The following is a 25,310-nucleotide window of genomic DNA, read 5'->3' as shown; positions in this document are numbered from 1 at the left end:
CTTGTATCACTGCCTGAGCTCCATGCCACCTCCACCTCCATGGAAAAATTGTCTTCCTTGAAACTGGTCCCTGGTGCCAAAAAGGTTGGGAACCGCTGAACTAAGGCACAGACAAATTGGGTGACTTGACTAAGGTTAAGCAGCTATTAAAGCTACCACACTGTAGTGGAAGAGTCATAAAGATGAGTCATAAAAAAGTAAGGGGAGGCTGAGCATGGTGGCTCATGTCTATAATCTCAGCAGTGTAGGAGGCCAAGGCAGGAGGATTGCTTGAGCTCAGGAGTTTGAAATCAGCTTAGGCAACATAGCAAGACCCCATCTCTACTAGAAAAATAAGATAAATTGTTGGGTGTAGTGGCAAGCACCTGCAGTCCCAGCTACTCAGGAGGCTGAGGCAAGAGGATCACTTGAACTGGGGGGTTCAAGACTACAGTGAGCTACAATCATGCTACTGCACTCCAGCCTGGGCAATAGAGCGATACCCTATCTCAAAAAAATAAAAATAAAAATAAGGGGATTATTATCTCAACTGTAATGTTCACTATTTCTTTCAGAGCAGTAACTCTGAAAATTAATTATTCAAGTCAAGAACATAAACTTTGGAAATAGCAGTAAGAACAAAGCTATGGAATACTTAACTAAATAAAATGATTTTTGAGGCTGTATAAATCTGGAAGCTTGGCAATTCAGCAGACTCTACTAATGCCATCATAAAATTAACAGTTTGAGTCCAAAGTACCCATTTAGCAAAAAAGTTGATAATGGTTGAAATAAAGGCCAGTTTTAGTGTTCATAATTGGTCTTTAATTTAAAAAAGTATAAAATAAAAAAAACATGAGGTGTCAATAATCAGTAACAATGAAATATGGCAAACCTGCCTAAATTATCCTTTTCACAAGTAGCAAATTCTGGCTCCTAATCTAATGAAAGTCTTTAAAGTAAAGTACTTTCAGCTTACTGTGTAGATAAACCAAGGAGAGTTACAAGTCTTTGGATCTTTTTCCTTACTTCTAATAGCTTAGCACCATTAGTAGCAACTTTCATAGCAGCAGGTCTTAATACTTTAGATTTAATCTGATCTTTCTTTTTTTTTGAGACAGAGGCTCACTTTGTTGCCCAGGCTAGAGTGCATGCCGTGCCGTCAGCCTAGCTCACAGCAACCTCAAACTCCTGGGCTCAAGCAATTCTACTGCCTCAGCCTCCCGAGTAGCTGGGACTACAGGCATGTGCCACCATGACCGGCTAATTTTTTCTATATATATTAGTCGGCCAATTAATTTCTTTCTATTTATAGTAGAGACGGGGTCTCACTCTTGCTCAGGCTGGTTTCAAACTCCTGCCTTCGAACAATCCACCCGCCTCGGCCTCCCAGAGTGCTAGGATTACAGGCGTGAGCCACCTCGCCCAGCCTAATCTGATCTTTCTAAATTAATTTTTTATTAAGGTATAGTCAACAAAAATTATATATATTTATGGTATATAATGTGATATTTTGATATATGTATATATTGTGAAATGGTTAAATCCAGGTAATTAATATATCCATTACCTCACATACTTATTTTTTGTTATAAGAACATTTAAGATCTACTGTCTTAGCAATTTTCAAGTATACCTTATTATTAACTATAGTCACCACATAGTACAATAGATCTCCAGAACTTACCCATCCTAACTGTAACTTTGCACTATTTGAGCAACAGCTCCTTATTTTCTTCCCTTCCTCCCCAACTCCTGGCAACCATCATTCCATTTTCTACTTCTGTGATTTTAACTTTTTAAGATTCCACATATCTTACAGTTTGTCTTTCTGTGCCTGGCTTATTTCACTTAACATAATGTCCTCCAGGTTAACCCATGATTTTGCAAATGGCAGGATCTCCTTGTTTTTAAAGGTTAAATAGAATTCCACTACATATGTGTGTGTATTTGTATGTATACATACATACACTACATTTTCTTTATCCATTCATCTGTCAATGAATCTTGGCTATTGCGAATAGATGCTGCAATGAATTTCAATATATCTTAAAGTGATGTTTCAGAATGATGTTAACATGTCAGAGATAAGGAATGAAGCATAGTCTAATTCACACAGGAATTTAAAGTAGGTACTAAGGTATTGCTACATATGGTAAGTATTCTGCAGGCAAAGCACAGTTTTTCCTGTGTCTCAATTGTCCTCTTTCTCAAAATGTAAATAATATTAAAATACTTTATTATTGAAGGCAATACAGGTGAATTGAGTTCTAGATTGGGCTAGATGGATACAGATACAGTTAAAAGAGAAGTAAAATCCTTAACATAGCTATTTTCCTCCATATTTGGGAAAAAAACCTAAAATGGAGTTGATGTAGACTTCAAGTGGGAATGGAAACTAGAACAGCCATTTTAGAATATGATTTTGCAATATGCATCTAAAGACTTTTAAATGAACATGTATCTAGAAATGTATCATACAGAAATCATAAAACCAAGCCGGGCACGGCAGCTCACAGCTGTAATCCTAGCACTCTGGGAGGCCGAGGCGGGTGGATTGCTCGAGGGTAGGAGTTCGAAACCAGCCTGAGCAAAAGCTCTACTACAAATAGAAAGAAATTTGTCTCTATTTGTCTCTACTACAAATAGAAAGAAATTAATTGGCCAACTAATATATATAGAAAAAATTAGCCGGGCATGGTGGCGCATGCCTGTAGTCTCAGCTACTCAGGAGGCTAAGGCAGGAGGATTGCCTGATCCCAGGAGTTTGAGGTTGCTGTGAGCTAGACTGACGCCACGGTACTCACTCTAGCCTGGGCAACAGAATAAGATTCTGTCTCAAAAAAAAAAAAAAAGAAATCATAAAACCAATCAGCTATTTATGGTACATCTATACCAGCTGAAGTTCTCAAACTTTAGCATGCATCAAAACCACCTAAAGGGTTTATTAAGACCAATGCCCCAATGCCAGATTTTGATTCAGTAGGTCTCGATGGAGGCTAAGAATCTGCATTTCTGACAAATTCACAGGTAACACTGACATTACTGGCCTAAGGACCCACACTGAGAATGACTGATCTATACAATGGACTACTAGGAAGACAGTGGAGTACTTATAAACTGGCTTGGGGCAGACTTCATCAGGGAGGAGGAAGTCCTAACTTGTAGCATTTGCTACAAGTTAGGACTTGTAGCAGCGATATAACTACTCCTACCATGGTAGGATTTCAGTGATATAACTACTCCTACCATGGTAGGATTTCAGTGATATAACTACTCCTACCATGGTAGGATTTCAGTGATATAACTACTCCTACCATGGTAGGATTTCAGTGATATAACTACTCCTACCATGGTAAATATCAAGCTACCACTGATTTGGGCTTGCATAATTCCTAAATTATTGGCTCGAGTGGGCCAGCGCTAGCTGGCTCAAGCACACCACCTAGAAAAACATCTAAAAAGATATAAGGCAAAATTGTAATTAAGCAGTTATCTTTTGCTAAAAGGATTATTGGAATTTTATTTTCTTTATGGTTTTCTATATTTTCTTGTTTTATGAGCAGTCTTACATTTATAATAGAAAGCTATTAAAATTTTGAAAAGTAAAATAAAGTTATCAATTTACATTAGAGTTCTTTATAGTTGAAGTTTAGCAGCCCTTCTAGAGAGGACACTTATATTTAAATATAAGACTAAGTCTATGGCCAGGCGGTGGCTCACGCCTGTAATCCTAGCACTCTGGGAGGCCGAGGCGGGCGGATTGCTCGAGGTCAGGAGTTCGAAACCAGCCTGAGCACGAGCGAGACCCCGTCTCTACTATAAAATAGAAAGAAATTAATTGGCCAACTAATATATATATATAAAAATTAGCCGGGCATGGTGGCACATACCTGTAGTCCCAGCTACTGGGGAGGCTGAGGCAGAAGGATTACTTGAGCCCAGGAGTTTGAGGTTGCTGTGAGCTAAGCTGACGCCACAGCACTCACTATAGCCTGGGCAACAAGCGAGACTCTGTCTCAAAAAAAAAAAAAAAAAAAAAGACTAAGTCTACTCTTGTGCTATCCTTCTATCCTAACCTGGCCTTGCCAAAGTGAAAAAAAGAAAAGAGGATATTAAGCCCAACTGGGAAATCTTTGAACACTACCCTGGAACATCAAAGGCTGGATGTCTTTTTATAAAATGAAGCGTTAACAACTGCCCTAGAATCCAAGCGGAAAATAGCCTAAGATAGCCTGCAACTTGCTATAAAATCCAGTTTCACAAAGGGAGCAGGAGTGTAATCCCTCTAGCTTTGCCACATCAAACTGTAGGTTTGATTAAGAGTTCACTAAACTATTGTTAATGAAAGAAAAACCAAAAATAATATAAATGTCCCACAATAGAAGATTAAATAATTTAAAGCCACAAAATGGAATATGTACCTATTACATGGTGATATAAAAAAATTCTAACAACATGGGGAAGTGGTCATGAATTATTGTGAAAGGAAAAATGTAAGTTATAAAATTATGTATATGATCCCATGAATTAACAAATACATATCTGTGTATGTGTATATGAATGTGTGTTATATGTATATATATTTAAAAACCGGAAGAATACAGCCAATGTTAACAGCAATTATCTCTGGATTGAGGTATTACAGATGATATTTTTATATTTGTCTATTTTTATTTCAAAAATATCTATAATAAATATGTATTATTTGAGTACTTTTTCAGTTAATAAGCAGGGGAAACCCAAATGGTAAAAAATAAAAGATGCCCAACCTCACTCTCAATCACTGAAATATAAATTAAAACAAAATACTACTTTACACCCATTAGATTAGCAAGGCTAATCCAATGGATAAGACCAAATATTGGTGAGTATTTAAGGAAACTGGAACCCTAAAACACTGCTAGTACGAGCATGAACTGGTTAGTCATTCTGGAAAACAATCTGGTAATATTTAATGAAATTAAGTACATGTATGTACCACAAGTTAGCAATTCCTTTCCTCAACAGACACCACAGAGATCCCCTTTGTACAAGTCAACAGGGGATATATAAGAATGTTCATAGCAGTACTATTTATGTTAGCAGTTTTCAAGACACACTCAAGTATCTATTATTAGAGAAATGCATAAGTAAAATGTGGAAATGTATATACAATGGATCATTATACAAGAGTCAGTTGTAAACTAGATATACAAATATAATATATTTTTTTTTTTTCTCACCACGACATGATTCAGGACAAATACAATATTTTTAAATCTTGGACAGTGTGGATCAAAAAAGAATAACCGATATTCAGAGCACAATACCATTACACAGGTTAAAAACATATATACACAAAACAATATGAATATATTTCAAAAATAAACACATATTTATATTAAACTTATTAAATATAGTCGGCCCTCTGTATCTCTGCATCCATGAATTCAACCAACCTCATTTTGAAAATATTCCAGGGGAAAAAATAAAAACCTGCATCTGTACTGAACATATACAGACCTTTTTTTCTTGTAATTATTCCCTAAACAATAAAGGATAACAACTATTTACATAGCATTTACATTGTATTCTAGAGATGATTTAAAGAATACAGGAGGATGTGCATACGTTATATGCAAATACTACACCATTTTATATCAGGGCCTGAACATCTAAGAATGTTGATATCTGCAATAGTTCCTGGAACTAGTCCCTCCAGATACCAACAGACTACTGTATATTATGATTATTATTATTACTATTTTAGATAGAATCTCACTCTATCACCTGGGCTAGAGTGTTGTGGCGTCAGCCTACCTCATAGCAACCTCAAACTCCTGGGCTCAAGCAATCATCCTGCCTCAGCCATCCCAGTAGCTGGGACTACAGATGTGCCCCACCATGCCTAGTTAATTTTTTCTATTTTTAGTAGAGATGGGGTCTCGCTCTTGCTCAGGCTGGTCTCGAACTCCTAACCTCAAGGGATATTCCTGCCTCAGACTCCCAGAGTGCTAGGATTACAGGTATGAGCCACCGTGCCCAGCCCTGATGACTTATACATTAAAATGCACTAGATTGGGGATATATGAGAGAGAAGATAAAATAAAAAAAAATAGGAGGATGTCACAAAAACCAAAGCATGGATATTTATAGCAGCTTTATTCAGAATTGCCAAAACTTGAAAGCTACCAAGATGTCCTTCAGTGGTTGAATGGATAAACTGTGCTACATCCAGACAATGGATTATTCAGAGTTTAAAAGAAATGAACTATCAAGCTATGAAAAGACATGAAGGAACTTTAAATGCATGTTACTAAGTGAAAGAAGCTAATTCTGAAAAGGCTACATATTGTATGATTCCAACTATATGACATTCTGGAAAAAGCAAAACTATGGAAACTGTCAAGGGATCAGTGGTTGCTAGGGTTAGGAGAGAAGAATAAGCAGAGCACAGGATTTTTAGGGTAGTAAAACTACTCTGCAAGATACAATGGTGCATGTATGTCATTATACATTTGTCAAAATCAACCAAATGTGCAACACCAAGAGTGAACTCTAAAAAAAAAGAGTGAACCATAATGTAAACTATGAACTTTGGGTGATAATGATGTGTCAATGTAGGTTCATTGATTTATAACAAATGTACCTGTGATATTATGCAACATATATATTTGGTCTTCTTCTCCTTTCCTGACACACACCTTCTAAAACCCTTGGAATCACTGGAGTCATAAGTATGCCTTTTATATGCTAATGAGATGACTGGTGGCTAGAGGTACCTAGATAGTTTCAGAATAGGGGTTTGGTCAAGACCAAAGCATGATTAAAGGATTGGGACTTTCAGCCCTAGCCCCCAACCTCCAGGGAGAGGAGAGAGATGGCTAAGGGATAAGTTGACTACCAATGGCCAAAGATTTAATCAATCATGTGCTTGTTATGTGGCCTCCATAAAAAAATCCCAAAGAACAGGATTTGGGGCCCGGTGCAGTGGCTCACGCCTGTAATCCTGGCACTCTGGAAGGCTGAGGCGGGAGGACTGCTTGAGCTCAGGAGGTCAAGACCAGCCTGAGCAAGAGTAAGACCCTGCCTCTACTCGGTGGCTCACGCCTGTAATCATAGCATTCTGGGAGGCCGGAGCAGGCAGATTGCTCGAGGTCAGGAGTTTGAAACCAGCCTGAGCAAAAGCGAGACCCCCTCTCTATTATAATAGAAAGAAATTAATTGGCCAACTAATATATATAGAAAATATTAGCTGGGCATGGTGGTGCATGCCTGTAGTCCCAGCTATTCGGGAGGCTGAGGCAGTAGGATTGTTTGAGCCCAGGAGTTTGAGGTTGCTGTGAGCTAGGCTGATGTCACGGCACTCACTCTAGCCTGGGCAACAAAGCAGGGACTCTGTCTCAAAAAAAAAAAAAAAAGAAAGAAAGAAAAAATTAGCCGGGCATCCTGGTGCACTCCTGTAGTCCCAGCTACTCAGGAGGCTGAGGCAGGAGGATTGCTTGAGCCCAGGAGTCTGAGGTTGCTGTGAACTAGGCTGACACCATGGTACTCTAGCCCAGGCAACAGAGTGAGACTGTCTCAAAAAAGAACAGCATTTGAAGAGCGAGCTTTCAGACAGATGAACACACGGAGGTTCCTAGAGGGTAGTGCACCTGGAGAAGACACGGAAGCTCCGTGCCCCTTCCCATACGCCATGCCCTATGCATCTCTTCCATCTGGCTGTCCATCTATATCCTTTGCAATATCCTTTATAATACACCAGTAAATATAAGTGAAGTGTTTCTCTAAATTCTGTGAGCTATTGTAGCAAATTAATTGAACCCAAAGAGGGGGTTGTAGGAACCCTGGTTTATAGCTGGGAGATCAGAACACAGGCTACAACCTGGGACAAATTGGCATCTAAAGTGGGGGACAGCCCTCAACTTATGGAATCTGATGCTATCTCCAGGTAAATAGTGTCAGAATTGAGTTAAATTATAAGACACCCAGTTGGTATCTGCTGAATTACCTGGTTGCTGATGCAGAAAAATCTCCACACATGTTGGCAACCAGAGGTACTATATTGTACTGAGTTTGCATTGGTTTGATTTTCCCCGTATCTCTTGCAGTACCATTCTGGTAGGTATTGTTGATAGTGGTAAAAGCTGTGGGTTTATGGGAACATTGAGTATAAGGAAATTCTCTGTACTTTCTGCTCAATTTTGCTGTGAACCTAAAACTGCTCTTAAAAAAGTAAGTCTTACAAACAACAACAACAAAGACACCAGGAAGATTGGTACACGTGTATCAATTATGATTAAAGGGCTATAAACAGAAAAGAAGAAGTATAGATCTGGAAGGTTAGTGGTAAAAGCACTAGAGGACATCCATTATGTACAATGGAAACCACTAACAAAATATCTAAAATTTAAAATTTAAAAATCATGGTGGAAAGAGACTTCATAATTCATATCTAGTGTCTAGTTTCTGCAGCTATTTTTCTTGAACAGATGAAAAATTTCACTACTAATCAACAATATCCTTCTCATCACAAATAAACTTCTAGAGTAAATTCAATGATTGATTCTCTATTATATTGATTCCAAAATACAGAAATAAGAACTTAGCCCGGGCGCGGTGGCTCACGCCTGTAATCCTAGCACTCTGGGAAGCCGAGGCAGGCGATTGCTTGAGGTCAGGAGTTCAAAACCAGACTCAGCAAGAGCGAGACCCCGTCTCTACTATAAATAGAAAGAAATTAATTGGCCAACTAATATATATAGAAAAAATTGGCCAGGCATGGTGGCACATGCCTATAGTCCCAGCTACTTGGGAGGCTGAAGCAGAAGGATTGCTTGAGCCCAGGAGTCTGAGGTTGCTATGAGCTAGGCTGATGCCGTGCCACTCACTCTAGCCTGGGCAAGAAAGCAAGACTCTGTCTCAAAAAAAAAAAAAAAAAACAGAACTTAGAAGAGCAGGAGCAGATGCCTTTAACTGAGAGTCCATTAAATGCTACTCTATACATATACAATCTCTAATCCTTCTAACAACCCTGAGAGATAAATACTACATTAATAAATTATTTCAGAGAGAAACTGATTTGCCTAAGACCACACAGGTGTGTAGTAGAAACAGGATTCAAATCAAAACTGTTCACTATAAAGTCTATATACTCTTCCACTCTACCACGATGTTCACCTACCAGTTATAATGACAATATCTTCCACAGTAGCACCTCGAATGCAGCAAAAACTGTATTAGGTACTTTATATAATGTATCTCCTTCACACCCTAAAAGTCATACATTATTCACCCCATTTCACAGATGAGGAAATGGAGGCTTATAAGTTCAATAACTTGCCCAAGAACCCAAAATTCAAGCTAAGTTTCACTTTGCATTATCGAAAGCAACTAAACAACTACTTACAACTAAATTTAAAATTATTTTTACTATTCTTCATCCTTTTGTTCTTCACAGGACCCAGTAAAATGTTATTATGTAATTATAAGGCATTTATGTGCTAAATATCACACTGAAGTAAAATGAACACAATTTTGAAGTTAAATGAATGCAATCAGATATTGTGACAGATACTATTAACTGGCTACTTGAAAAGCCATTCCCAAATCCTTCTTTCTTCCTTGACTCTTGCTACAGAGGCCAAAAATGTTAAAACACCTAGCAGTGACCATATGACTCGCTAGAATGAGTGAGATGTGTAACGTTTGGGGGATGGTCACGCTGGAAGCTCTGACTTGAGGGGGGAGGGGGACATGGCAATATACATAACCTTAATATTTGCACCCCGGCCGGGCGCAGTGGCTCACGCCTGTAATCCTAGCTCTCTGGGAGGCCGAGGCGGGCGGATTGCTCAAGGTCAGGAGTTCAAAACCAGCCTGAGCAAGAGCGAGACCCCGTCTCTACTATAAACAGAAAGAAACTAATTGGCCAACTGATATATATATAAAAAATTAGCCGGGCATGGTGGCACATGCCTGTAGTCCCAGCTACTCGGGAGGCTGAGACAGAAGGATCGCTGGAGCCCAGGAGTTTGAGGTTGCTGTGAGCTAGGCTGACGCCACGGCACTCACTCTAGCCTGGGCAACAAATCGAGACTCTGTCTCAAAAAAAAAAAAAAAAAAAATATTTGCACCCCCATAATATACTGTAATAAAAAAAAAAAAAGAAAGAAAGAAAATTTTTGCTTGGCATGGTCCTTTTGATTTCTTCTAGCAGCTACCTTAGGACCATAAAGGCCATGTACATCACAAAGATATGGGCCCCAACAATGTTGCATCACTGAAGCAAAATGAGCAACTTCCTATTTCCAGACTTAGGTTAAGAAAGAAAAACAAATCTCTCTTTGTCTAAGCCTTATAGTCAGGTTTTCAATTGCTTACAGTTTGATACAACCATTATATATCACCATATCAGAAACTCTGCCACAATTTTAACTGTAAGTAATGCCTTGACTTATAATTAAAAACAAAGTCACATACTAGTCCTAAATTAGTCTGACAAGTTTACAATCTCTGGATAAGGACTATTCTAATGAGTATCTGCTCAGAGAGCTGTGATAAGACTGAGCTGAGGCCAGGACGGCCGTGGTGGCTCATGCCTGTAATCCTAGCACTCTGAGAGGCCAAGGCAGGAGGATTGCTCAAGGTCAGAGGTTCAAGAACAGCTTAAGCAAGAGTGAGACCCCGTCTCTATTAAAAATAGAAAGAAATTAGCTGGATAACTAAAAACATATAGAAAAAATTAGCTGGGCATGGTGGTGCATGCCTGTAGTCCCACCTAATCGGGAGGCTGGGGCAGAAAGACTGCTTGAGCCCAGGAGTTTGAGGTTGCTGTGAGCTAGGCTGACGCCACAGCACTCTAGCCCTGGCAACAGAGTGAAACTCTGTCTCAAAAAAAGAAAAAAAAAAAAAAGACTGAGCTGAGGGAAGAATAAGAGGCAAGAATATAGAATCAGGGAGCTCCCTGGGCTTTAAATTGCAAACATGGTAAGAGTCCAGACTCTCAAAGTAATCAAGAGTATATATCATCAGGAGGGCCACCTCCTTGAACAATAATATAAGCTTTGAAGAGATAATGTACTTCAAAACAAAAGCCCTGGAACATTAAGACTCCTCTCCAAAAAATGTTCTTAGGTATGATAATGGTATTGGGATTATAGAGAAAAATAGTTTGCATTTATTAAATGTTTATTAAAATATAATGTCCTTTTTCTTAAAAGATGCATGCTTACCATGATGTGTGCAACTTACTTTCAAGTGGTTGATACAGGAAACAATACACGCATATTAGAATATATATATATATAAAGCAAGTGGGGGGAAAACATGAAAAAGTATTGAATTATCAGTAGGGGATATACAGATGTTCAACATATGTCTTTCGATATTCTTATACATTTGAAATATTCCATAATAAAAAGTTGGCATTAATGTTAATTTCCTGGTATTGGTAACTGGGTAAAGGGCACACAGGACTTCTTTGTCTTCTTTTTATAATTTCTTGCGAATCTAAAATTATTTCAAAATAAAAAGTTAAAACAAAAATGTTGGGAAGATTTCCAGTTGATAAGATGCAATAAATACATCTCCCTTTATCTTCCACTGAACTAAACTGTAACACTGGGACAGAATGCTTGAACAGGCTGGGCATGGTGGCTCATGCCTATAATCCTAGCACTCTGGGAGGCCGAGGCAAGAGGATCGCTGAAGGTCAGGAGTTCAAGACCAGCCTAAGCAAGAGCAAGACCTCAACTCTACTAAAAATAGAAATTGGTCCGACAACTAAAAACATATAGAAAAAAATTAGCCAGGCATGGTGGCACATGCCTGTAGTTCTAGCTACTTGGGAGGCTGAGGCAGAAGGACTGCTTGAGCCCAGCAGTTTGAAGTTGCCGTGATCTATGCTGACATCATGGCACTCTAGTCTGGGCAACACAGTGAGACTCTGTCTCAAAACAAAACAAAACAAAACAAAAAAAAGAATGCATGAACAGTTATTGGAAGCTTTGAAATGTAAATATCACAAATGGATCCAGGAAGAACACAAGAATTCCAAGTATCCCAAAACCAGCTCTGAGTTTATTTCTCCTCCCATTTTTTCCCCCTCTAGCATCCCCTAACCAAAACTCAACACAACCCAAAGCCCAGAAGTGAGCACTATCATGTAGGCAGAGAGAGAAACAGAACCTTCTAGCTCTGGCTCAAGGCCAGAAAGGGAACTCCTAAAGCTCAGAGAAAGCAGGGGAAGTCCTTGGATATTTTTTTACTTTACTTTCTCTCCATACTCTCAAATCCCAGCCCAGTTCATCCATGATGGGGACAATAGTAGCAGCAAGAGAATTTGGGGATAAAAAGCCTCCAGGAGCAAAAATTCTGAGGGAAGGGAAGGGAATCAATCTTTCTCTTCTTTTCTTTCTTCACTCTCCTCTTCTCTTTCTCTCTGTCTCTCTCAGAAAGTGACCCCATAAAGTTGTTTATGAACTCCTAGACTCACCCTCAATCTGTATAGGTATGGATCTGACAGTAATTAGCATAATATAAACTTTGAAAACTGAGATAAGTAGTCCTCCACCCAGATTCAAGATTGACCACTGGGTGGAACACTTGTGGAACAGATCTGAACAGCACTGCCAAAGCTCTGAAAACCGAATTTACATGGAACCACAACCTACAGAAGGTTAAAATAAAAATATCAACATTCTTCATAGAATATAGAGAAAACACAGAATCTCATTGCATAATACTCAAAATGTCTAGGATACAAACCAAAATTACCTGGTACAAGAAGAACCACAAAAATCTTAATTTGTGGGAAAAGATTACACCAATGAAAAAATGGACATAATATTGGAATTCTCTGACAAGTACTTTAAAGCAGCTACTGTAAAAATGCTCAAATGAACAACAAACACTCTTAAAATAATTTTTTTCTTTTTTTTTTTTAGTAGAGATGGGGGTCTCACTCTTGCTCAGGCTGGTCTTGAACTCCTGAGCTCAAGCGATCCTCCTGCCTTGGCCTCCCAGAGTGCTAGGATTATAGGCGTGAGCCACCATGCCAGCCTTAAAATAAATATTAAAATAAAAATTATCAGCAAAGAAATATAAGACATAAAGAAAAGCCAAATAAGTTTTAGAACTGAAAAATACAATAACCAAAATAAAAATTGTGGAATATTTTTCAATGCCCTTCAAATTAAAATAATTCCCTCCCTCTCCCATCTTTCTTCCCATTTTAATGTTTTTTAAAAAAAATTAAATATGTTCACTCTTAAAAAATGAAAAGAAAGACTGAAAAGAATTTAGAAACCATTCATATCCCTAATGAACAAGGAGGCACCTACCCTTCTTCCTCATCTTTAACCAACCACTCTATGTAGAATGACCTCTTTTTAGACTACTACCTAATCTTTAGGACACAGCTCAAATGCCATACCCTATTCTATGAAACAAGTCAGAAAGAATATTTCTCATCTATGAATTCAACAACTACCATGATTAATATACTGCCTTTTTTCTATAATTAGTTATTTACAAATTCAATTTCTCCTAAAAATTTAAAATTCTTTAAGAGTGTGACATTTGGCTCCCATCTCTTATCTACCTCAATATCTTACACTAAGTTGATTAATACAAATATGTTGAATTGAACTTTTAACTATTAAAAGATCTTTAAAACAAAGTGCATTAAAAAACTAACTTAGAGGCCGGGCGCTGTGGCTCACGCCTGTAATCCTAGCTCTTGGGAGGCCGAGGCGGGCGGATTGCTCAAGGTCAGGAGTTCAAAACCAGCCTGAGCAAGAGCGAGACCCCGTCTCTACTATAAATAGAAAGAAATTAATTGGCCAACTGATATATATATAAAAAAATTAGCCGGGCATGGTGGCGCATGCCTGTAGTCCCAGCTACCCGGGAGGCTGAGGCAGAAGGATCACTGGAGCCCAGGAGTTTGAGGTTGCTGTGAGCTAGGCTGACGCCACGGCACTCACTCTAGCCTGGGCAACAAAGCGAGACTCTGTCTCAAAAAAAAAAAAAAAAACAACAACAACAACAACAACAAAAAAACTAACTTAGAGGGCTGGGCACACTGGCTCAGATCTGTAATCCCAGTGCTTTGGAAGGAGAGAGGACCACTTGAGGTCAGTAGCTCAAGACCATCCTATGCAATATTCTGCTTCTAGTAACACCAAAAAAAAAAGCCAAGTATAGTAGCACACACCTGTAGTCCAGCTACTCTGTGAGGCTGAGACAGGAGGATCACTTGAGCCCAGGAGGTCAAGGTTACAATGATATAGTGAGCTAAGATTTCACCACTGCACTCCAGCCTGAGCAACAGAGTGAGATCCCATCTCTATAAGGAAAAAAAAAGAACTGATACCATGGCACTCTAGCCCAGGCAACAGAGTGAGACTCTGTCTCAAAAAAAAAAAAAAAAAAAAAAAAAAAGAACTTAGAGCTACATCAAAATTTCCAGTCATTTTCTATGCTTATTGTGAGTCAAAATCTATATAAATGAATCATTTTCCCAAAAAACAAAGTAACATAAAGAGGATAATCTTAGTCCCTTTTTTCACATACAAGGTTTCCTTTAAAAAGGAAAAGGAATAATGTCAAAATTTAGTTCCTCATGGTGTTTTACAGGCAAATATAACACAAGGGAACTTAGATATAATTTGTTAGGATAAAACAATTAAAATTGATCCTTTATACTGGGATTAACTTGAAGTTGAAATCATTGCCTTCAACTTTAAACACATAGCTGTGATGCTATCAATTATTGTCTACCTAAAACTTTCTCATGTATATACAACAATGGCATACTATAAAATAAGCATATAGGCCAGGCACAGTGGCTCACACCTGTAATCCTAGCACTCTGGGAGGCTGAGGTAGGAGGATCACTTGAGCTCAGGAATGCAAGACCAGCCTGAACAAGAGCGAGACCCTCATCGCTACTAAAAATAAAACATTAGCCGGGTGTGATGGCACACCCATATAGTGTCAGCTACTCGGGATGCTGAGGCAGGAGAATTGCTTGAAGCTAGGATTTGGAGTTTGTAGTGAACTATGATGATGCCACTACACTCTACCCAGGGCAACAGAGTGAGACTGTCTCAAATTTTAAAAAAAGCCAAGCATGTAAGATTACTATGAAAATCCATCTTCCTTTCTGCTCTCTAAAAAGTCCAATTTAATATCTATCCCTTAGGCTAAAAAATACAGACAGTTCCTACAAGTAAAAGATACTCAAATCAGTACTATGGGCAGTAGTAAGAACACACTCAACCTTTGGAATAAAACAAATTTAGATTTCAATTCTCATTCTTGCCTTCAAAGTCATTTAACCAATCTAGACTTCAGTTTCTTCATTGTAAAACCACCTACCTCATAAGGATTAAATAAGAAAATATAAAGAATAAATAAGAAAATATATACATGGCTTAACATAGCATCTAGTACAAAATAAATGCACAGTAAAGAGCAGTTGGTATTATTATCATTAAGAGAACCCAGTGTTATCACTGGCAGGACCATTTAAAGAAAGTTCTTTTTTTTTAGACAGAGTCTCACTCTGTTGCCTGGGCTAGAGTTCCGTGGCATCAGCCTAGCTCACAGCAACCTCAAACTCCTGGGCTCAAGCAATCCTGCTGCCTCAGCCTCCCAAGTGGCTGGGACTACAGGCATGCACCACCATGCCCGGCTAATTTTTTCTATATATTTTTAGTTGGCCAATTAATTAATTTCTATTTTTAGTAGAGACGGGGTCTGGCTCTTGCTCAGGCTGGTCTCAAACTCTGACCTTGAGCGATCCACCCGCCTCCCCCACCTTGGCCTCCCAGAGTGCTAGGATTATAGGCGTGAGCCACCGCACCCAGCCTAGAGAAAGTTCTTTTTCAGCTTCTTCAACCCTAGTTGTCTGCTTGCTCTACACAGGATTTCTGCATCATTTATTCTGTTTACTAATGAAAATCTTAAACCCCCAAAATGGCTCAATTCCAAAAACCTTCTTTCTCCATGCCTGGGGTCAAACTATCAGCAGGATTTAGAAGAACCTTATAAAGAAACAACTCCAAGAGTATTTCTAACAGCATAGAAGTCTTAGCATATCACAAGACTGCCCTTAAGCCTTTCCTTGTTACTACCCTTTCAAAACAAATTAATGCCTTTTTAAAAAACAAAACAAAATAAAATGACTCAATCTCATACTAGGTATTGTGGCATCACATAAAAAAAAAAAATAATTGGGCCGGGCGCGGTGGCTCAAACCTGTAATCCTAGCACTCTGGGAGGCCGAGGCGGGCGGATTGCTCGAGGTCAGGAGTTCGAGACCAGCCTGAGCAAGAGCGAGACCCCTGTCTCTACTATAAGTAGAAAGAAATTAATTGGCCAACTAATATATATAGAAAAAACTAGCCGGGCATGGCGGCGCATGCCTGTAGTCCCAGCTACTTGGGAGGCTGAGGCAGGAGGATCCCTTGAGCCCAGGAGTTTGAGGTTGCTGTGAGTGAGGCTGACGCCACGGCACTCACTCTAGCCTGGGCAACAAAGCGAGACTCTGTCTCAAAAAAAATAAATAAATAAAATAATGGGGGCCAGGCGCAGAGATTATGCCTGTAATCCCTAGCACTCTGGGAGGCCGGGGCAGGTAGATTGAGCTCAGAAATTTGAGACCAGCCCAAGCAAGAGCAAGACCCCCGTCTCAAATAAAAATAGAAAGAAATTAGTTGGACAACTGAAAATATATAGAAAAAATTAGCCGGGCATGATGGTGCATGCCTGTAGTCCCAGCTACTTGGGAGGCTGAGGCAGTAGGATCGCTTGAGCCCAGGAGTTTGAGGTTGCGGTGAGCTATGCTGTCGCCACGGCACTCACTCTAGCCAGGGTAACAGAGTGAGACTCTGTCTCAAAAAAAATAAAAATAAAAAAATAATGAGGCAAGACTTTTCTTAGAACAATGGCTTGGGGGAGCTGTTTCTAAATGCTTCAAAAAAAGTTAACAATTCTGAATCTAACAAGGAATTACACAAATCTCAGTCATCTCTGGATGCAGGAAAATTATATCAAGGTTTAAAAGAGTAACAAAGTACATATTAAAAAAATTTAACCTACCCTATATCATCTTTCAAATAGATTTTAATTAAGCATACAGTGTACCAGATTTCACATATTATCCCACTGAATCTTAACGATTATAAACGATTATGTTCCATATACTCTATGTTCTCCCCATTTTACAAATGAGGAAACAGAGACTTAGAATTTTAAGTATACTTTCCAAGGTCTCAAAGCTCAGTAAGCAACAGAGTTGGCATTTAAACACTGTTCTAGGTAAAGGGGATATAGTTCTGACAAGGGGACAAACAAAAATCCCTACTCTCATAGAAGTAATTATATTTTTATAATTGAGGAAAAATGTTAAACATTTTAAAAATATTTTATAAAGTGAAAGGCCATTCCCTATTTTAATTTCTTAGTAAATGCAGATTTTCAAATACTGACTTTTCACAAATGGAACATGTATACATTTCTAAATTTCATTTAACTACAGTCAATAGGAAAACTGGTTAATAAATCAAACCTCACTGCTGGTTATCAATATTACTGTTAACAACAAAAAGTAATATTTATATGTCCCAAGCACTGTTACAGCTTTTAGATACATTTTCATGTAATCTTCAGAACCATGCAAATAATTGTTTTAATAATATACAAGGTTGTTATACTTCCACAAAATTTTATACAGTATTTCTAAACACAGATGCCAAATTTCAGGCAGATAACTGTTTTGAGAACCTATGCTCAACATGAACTAAAACATAGCAACAGCTACTGAAAAACTCCTACTTCTTAAGTCTTTTCTTATCTATAATCATTTTTATTCATCCAAGAAATATTTGCTCAATACTTTTTCTGTGTAAGACACAATACAAACAAAATGTGGAAAATAGCAGGAACATACTCTCAACAAGCTTGCAGCATAAACAAAATACAAAAAGTAGGATATATACTAGAAGGAATAAATCACTACAAATAAAACATCCTACAGGAATTACTAGGACAAACTTCTAGCAGGGAGAAAAACATCTGGGGAGGAAATAGTGTTCAAATCAGAGAGAAGCATGGAAACCAGGATAGGAGGGCTTGGGTTACCATGCTGACTTCAATTTATTCACTCATCATACACTTATTGAGAGGTAACTTTGTGCCAAACACTGAGATAAAAAGTTGAATAAGTCTTATTCCTTGAGTTCTTCCAGCACTGTTGGAGTTCAGGTTTTCAGGCTCTTTCTGAGCTACAGGGTTCCTTACAGGTTTCCCCGTCATTCTGCTGGGACCCAAAGATCCAGGAGGAGCTTACAGCTGTGACTAGACTGCAATGGACATCTCAGAAATGCCTGACTCAACCTTGACCCCAGAATCTTACATGCTCACTGGAGAAAATTCTCAAGACAATTCAGAGTCTCCTCATAACTTCTCTGAGACTTTAATAAGGAACCTTGTCAACTGACTATCAGTGCTGGCACCAATATCCATTCCCCTCCACCAGAGGATTTACCCCAACCCCAACCCCAACCCCAACGACTGACTAGAAGACAAAGAATCTCCCAGTTTATGAGAGGTGGCGTTATTATGCCTTACAGGAGAAGAGGAGTGAGGACACTGTTATCTGAGCAGAGAGACAGGCTGGCAAGACTGCGATATGTCTTAATCAACAGATTTGCTCCACCTGAAAGACAGCAGACACTGGACTTAAAGAAACTCAGGGTGAACCATTCAAATGTAGGTGTGATTTCTGCATGCATCACAAATGGGATCCTTCGGAAAATGCTAGAATAGGGAATTATGACATCCTGCCCATTTTGCCATGAACCTTATTCTTTTCTTTTTTTGCTGGTAATTTTATGAAGCAAGTTGAGAAAGCTACTTTGTTAGGATAGACTGTAGCAATAATTTTGAGAATTATATAATCTATAATAATAATCTAATTAATCGATAATAATCTATGATGAGTTCTGATATCTTTTTCTTATATCTTTTCCCTATTACCTTGATACTAGTAATTTATAAGGGATCTATGTAGTTTGAATGTATTTGAATAACTTCAGTATACTTTAGCTCTACTTTTTTATCTCACCAAAGGATTCCCAATAGGTCTGAAGTATTCCCATGTGTTTTGGTAATCTAAAGTCAGTGTGATGAAACTCAACATCGAGAATTTGGAGCCATGACTTGTGGGAGAAGAATCTGAAGGAAACATTGGGTAGTTTGGGCTAGAGCTTAATTGATTAGATTTTCTGGTTTTCAAAAATTGCAATGAAAGAGGCCGGGCACAGTGGCTCATGCCTGTAATCCTAGCACTCTGGGCGGCCGAGGCAGGCAGATTGCTCGAGGTCAGGAGTTTGAAACCAGCCTGAGAAAGAGCGAGACCCTGTCTCTACTATTGTGAGGGGTCGAGTCATTGCACACCTGCAAGGCCCCGCATCCCCAGTGAAGCCGGAAGCAACATCCGGCTTCTGGAAACTGTTGCTTGCTTGCCTGTGCCATGGAAACTGTTGCTTGCTTGCTTGCTTGTGCCAACTTTGCATTGTTTGAACCCCTGTATGGTGGGGCTACCAGCCAACCAATCATGTTAAAGGTCAATGCATGATCCACGCGTAATCAGCCAATGCATAGCGTATGCACCATAGGGATAAAAGGCACACTGCAACCCTGGTCGGGGTCCTTGCCTACCAGAGTGGCCACTGCGTTGGTGCTCAAGGCTTGGACCCTGGCTAGCCAGAAAATAAACTCCTCTTGTGTGTTTGCATCCTCGGTGTCTCTGTCTCTCTGTTGGGTAGGGTGGTGAGAGGTAGTCGACTCCCAACACTATAAATAGAAAGAAATTAATTGGCCAACTAATACATATATAGAAAAAATGGGACTACAGGCATGGTGGCACATGCCTGTAGTCCCAGCTACTCGAGAGGCTGAGGCAGTAGGATTGTTTGAGCCCAGGAGTTTGAGCTTGCTGTGAGCTAGGCTGATGCCACAGCACTCACTCTAGCCTGGGCAACAAAGCAAGACTATGTCTCAAAAAAAAAATTGCAATGAAAGGAAATTTTGATGTGCTGTATTTTTATTTCATAGTAGCAAATAAATGTGTGCATAAGCAATAAAATTGACATTTGAGTACCTTTAAAAAAAAAAGTCTTATTCCTTAAGTAGTCAATACCCAGAAACAAACACAAAACATCCTAATGTATTTAAATTCTTTATAGGGGGCTAGAGAACAGAGTTGGGGGGGAACAAATCAAAGCCTGGAATATATAGTCCCATAGTTCCAGCTACTTAGGAGGTTCAGGCAGGAGGATGGCTTGAGCCTAAGAATTCGAGGTTACAGTGAGCTATGACTGGGCCACTGCACTCCAGCCTGGGCTACAGAGCAAGACCCTATCTCTAAAAAGAAATATTAAATAAATAAAATAGTCTTTACATAGTCATGCATCTTTAGACAGGAACTTTATAATTTACCTTCTTCCGTGGATTGCATAAAGTGTCAATCTAAATGCCACCATATTTACAATTTCTATAGAGAATTTTGGGAGTTTTTCTTCTTTGTTTCAGAGAACAGTATCTCACTATTTGAAAGATTTTTATCGCCTCAGGCACAGGCCTATAGAATAAGGTCAAGACAAAGCATTCAGGGCTGGGCACAGTGGCTAACTCCTGTAATCCTAGTACTCTGGAGGCTGAGGCTAGAGGATCGTTTGAGTTCAGGAGTTTGAGACCGGCCTGAGCAAGAGCAAAACCACACCCCCCCATCTCTACTAAAAATAGAAAGAAATTAATTGGCCAACAAAATATATATAGAAAAAAATTAACCGGCCATGGTGGCACATACCTGTAGTCCTAGCTACTTGGGAGGCTAAGGCAGAAGGACTGCTTGAGCCCAGGAGTTTGAGGTTGCTGTGTGCTAGGCTGATACCACAGCACTCTAGCCTGGGCAAAATGAGACTCTGCCTTAAAAAAAAAAGACAAAGCATTCAACGGATCTGGAATAGATATTATCAGCAATTAACCTACTCACACTTCTTTTTTTCTTTTTTTTTTTTTTGAGACAGGGTTCTCAGTTCTCACTTTGTTGCCCAGGCTAGAGTGAGTGCCGTGGCATCAGCCTAGCTCACAGCAACCCTCAAACTCCTGGGCTCAAACAATCCTACTGCCTCAGCTTCCCGAATAGCTGGAACTACAGGCATGCACACCATGCTCAGCTAATATTTTCTATATATATTAGTTGGCCAATTATTTTCTTTCTATTTATAGTAGAGACGGGGTCTCGCTCTTGCTCAGGCTGGTTTCGAACTCCTGACCTCGAGCAATCCACCCGCCTCGGCCTCCCAGAGTGCTAGGATTATAGGCATGAGCCACAGCGCCCAGCCCTACTTTCACTTCTTAAAAGCAAAAGTGAGCTAAAAATAAGCAAGTCAAGTGCTTAAAGCTTTTATCTAAAACCTATCTTTGCATAAATATGCATATATTTGTTATTATTATTTAAGATACTATATTTTACACTGCCCATAATCATTATTCCTAATCTGTCTACTGTAAAATATCTCATCTTGTTTTTAAATACAAAAACAAAAAAAACCCCAACTTTTCCAATTACTGTACCTTTTGAACTAAAATATATTGTTTTACAAAATCAGTTAATTCTGATCATTCTCAGCTGAAAGTCAGCAAATTTCTGAGATTACCTCTGTCACCACAATAGCTGGCTCAGTTATTTTCCATTGCAGAGTATCTGTTTACCTGTGAGCGAGGAAATAGTACTGAACCAACACAGTTGAAATCGACTCATTATATAAATTACTTTGGAATAAGAAAGGATCTAGACAGCAAGAAAATTTTATAGGTTTAAGAAGTAAGATGCTTCCTAGAGCCTATTTCCCATTCCCATAGTGAATGGACCTATAGTCCCATGTAATGTTTAGAGGATTATTTAAAAATATTATACCAGCACATCAAGAAATTGATCATTGGCTATATTTAAACCTGCCACAGGCAATTTATATAATTGATAAGTGTGATCAATAAGACAAACCAATATTCTATAACTTTTCATGTTTTCTCGTCCTACTGAAAATTTTAAGATATTTTTCAGAAATTCAGCAGGCAAGCCGGGCGCGGTGGCTCACGCCTGTAATCTTAGCTCTCTGGGAGGCCGAGGCGGGCGGATTGCTCAAGGTCAGGAGTTCAAAACCAGCCTGAGCAAGAGCGAGACCCCGTCTCTACTATAAATAGAAAGAAATTAATTGGCCAACTGATATGTATATAAAAAAAATTAGCTGGGCATGGTGGCGCATGCCTGTAGTCCCAGCTACTCGGGACGCTGAGGCAGAAGGATCTCTCGAGCCCAGGAGTTTGAGGTTGCTGTGAGCTAGGCTGACACCACGGCACTCACTCTAGCCTGGACAACAAAGCGAGACTCTGTCTCAAAAAAAAAAAAAAAAAAAAAAAGAAATTCAGCAGGCAAGATTATAGAATTCTGGAAAAGATAACATAGTTATCCTTAAAGAAGCAGAAACAGAGAAAACTTGATGCATATAATGACTATGTTGGCACTAGTTTCTCAAATTTATATTGGAAACCAATTTTCCAAATAATTCTGAAAGAATTAAAACAAGGAAAAAAAGAATCCAAGTACACTTTTAACTAAAATAACCAGTACAGTCTCAAAAAAATACACACAAAAAACCCCAAAGTAAAATCTTTTTTGAATCTTGTTTATAAACTTTTATCTTTACTTTTGATTACAGCAGTATCTTACTTTGTTGACACAAAAGACAAAATCTATTTCACCTCTGTCCTTTTAGGTACCTTATTTTCAATATTCTACTATCCTAGAAAAGAAAAGCACACCAGGCTGGGCCTTGGTGGCTCATGCCTGGTATCCCACCATTCTAGAAGGCCGAGACAGGAGGATCTCTTGAGTTCAGGAGTTCAAGATCAGTCTCAGAGAGACCCCATCTCTATAAAAAATAGAAAAATTAGCTGGGTGGCGTGGTGCCGCAGGCCTGTAGTCCCAGGTACCCAGGAGGCTGTGGCAGGAAGATCATTTGAGCCCAGGAGCTTTAGGTTGCAGTGAGCTATGATGACACCAGTGCACTCTAACTGGGGCAACAGAGTGAGACTCTGTCTCAAAAGAAAAAAGAAAGAAAGAAAAGAAAAGCATATCAAATTCTTATTAGACTTGTACACCACAATTTCCTGAAAATCTTCTTCTTTTCCATATATTACACATGTTATTTATATTATCTTAAATGTAATACAAACTGTAGCAGAACAGTAGATTCCATGCCACATGCTCTTCTTACAATGTGATGTTGATACTACTCCCTTCAAGTAGTGGGGTCTATGTTCATCCCTTCTTTGGAAACAGGGTGGATCCTGATTAACTATTAATACCTCAAACAATAGAACAGAGCCACAATAATACTCTGTGACTTCCAAAGCTAAGTCAAATATGCCATGCACCTTCACCTTCCTCTCCTGGGATGCTCTCTTTTGGAACACAGCCACCATGCTTGGAGGAAGCCAAGCAGCCACCAGGAGAAGTCACGTGAAGGTGTTCTGGCCAACAGCCCAGGCTGAGGTTCCAGCCAACATTAACCACCAAACACGTGAGCCACTGAGTCACCCCGACCCTTCTAGCCATCCCACCTCATGCCACATGTTAACAGACAAGCATACCCCCCAAGTAAGCCTTGCGCAAATTGTAGATACATGAGCAAAATAAATGACTATTATGTTTTAAGCCTCTAAGTTTGAGGTAGTTTGTTACACAACAACAGATAACTGTAACACAAGCTCATGAACACAGTTTGGACAAGAGAAAGAAAAAAAAATTAATTACTCTAAGTTTGACCACTGTTAACATATTGACACATATTTTACAATGAAGAAAATGTTTTGCCCCACCCACCTAAGATTCTACATGTTTTTTTTTACCAGGATAAAGGGTTTTGTTTTGTTTTTTTTTTTTTTTTTTTTTTGAGACAAAGTCTCGCTTTGTTGCTCAGGCTAGAGTGAATGTAGTGGCGTCAGCGTAGCTCACAACAACCTCAAACTCCTGGGCTCAAGCGATCCTCCTGCCTCAGCCTCTCGAATAGCTGGAACTACAGGCATGTAGTTCCAGCACCACCATGCCTAGCTAATTTTTTCTATATATATTAGTTGGCCAATTAATTTCTTTCTATTTATAGTAGAGATGGGGTCTTGCTCTTGCTCAGGCTGGTTTCAAACTCCTGACCTCGAGCAATCGGCCTGCCTCGGCCTCCCACAGTGCTAGGATTACAGGCATGAGCCACTGCACCTAGCCAAGGGTTATATTTTTAAAGGCAATCAACTGTTTGCATCTAACTAGAAACAGGAAGAAAGACTGTTAGCAGTTAGCATTCAATCCACTTTTTCAATACACTTTTCTTAGCCTCAAGTATTTCTTGCACTTACCTGTCCTAAGTGAGGTGTCTGAGGCCTGCTGGCCCACCAATATTCCAATCTATGGATATGAATCAAGATCTTGGGTTGCAACTGCAGCAGGCACTCTTCCCTGGAAGAAGCTGTTTAAGCTCCAAATCTGAAATTTTCAAGAAAAGAAAATCCTAAATACAGACAACTCCTTTCAATCACTTATTAATTCCATCTCTGTAGTTGAGTGAGGACTAAAGTTGATTAAGATACATGGAAGTGGCAGGGCATGGTGGCTCATGCCCCTAGTGCCAGCTACTCAGGAGAATGAGGTAGGAGGATTGCTTGAGCTCAGGAGTTTGAGATTGCTGTGAGCTAAGCTGATGCCATGGCACTCTAGCATGGGCAACAGAGTGAAGGTACCAGGAGTTTGAGGTTGCTGTGAGCTAGGCTAACACCACAGCACTCTAACTGGGCAACAGAGTGAGACTCTGTCTCAAAAAATAATAATATTTGCCAACACTGGCATTGTGAATTCACAGAAACCAACTAAATAAAAGACTACAGGTTCAAAGATTTTGTTTGCCAAATTTTCCCCTATGGATAAATGTTCAATATCCACTGTGACATTTTATACCACCTCCAGGATTAAGAGTCTTTTGCTAATTCTATGAAGATAAATGATACCCAGATTGCTTACACTCTAAGTAACTGTCACTTGGGGAACAGATCAGAGAAAAGCAATTTAAGCACAACATTTAGACCAGGTGCGGTGGCTCAAGCCTGTAATCCTAGCACTCTGGGAGGCCAAGGCGGGCGGATTGCTCAAGGTCAGGAGTTCAAAACCAGCCTGAGCAAGAGCGAGACCCCATCTCTACTATAAATAGAAAGAAATTAATTGG

At 39.3% G+C, this 25,310-nt stretch overlaps 1 protein-coding gene across 8 annotated transcripts in view; it reads right to left on the bottom strand.

Moving 5' to 3' along the window:
• The window catches only part of NUMB (NUMB endocytic adaptor protein), a 186,566-nt gene that overhangs the window by 118,808 nt on the left and 42,448 nt on the right, over positions 1 to 25,310 (bottom strand). For 6 of the 8 annotated variants that reach the window (XM_012741306.3, XM_012741282.3, XM_012741285.2 and 3 more), the window contains exon 2: positions 24,451 to 24,577. The gene's annotated coding sequence lies outside the window, so the exon portion shown is untranslated. Of the gene's footprint in view, positions 1 to 24,450; positions 24,581 to 25,310 lie in introns of those variants that run through there. The other 2 variants (XM_076003881.1, XM_076003882.1) reach the window with 1 other exon arrangement.

Source organism: Microcebus murinus, chromosome 6, assembly GCF_040939455.1.
Source record: "Microcebus murinus isolate Inina chromosome 6, M.murinus_Inina_mat1.0, whole genome shotgun sequence".
In the NCBI taxonomy this organism is placed as follows: domain Eukaryota; kingdom Metazoa; phylum Chordata; class Mammalia; order Primates; family Cheirogaleidae; genus Microcebus; species Microcebus murinus.
This window is presented reverse-complemented; position numbering and strand designations above follow the sequence as displayed.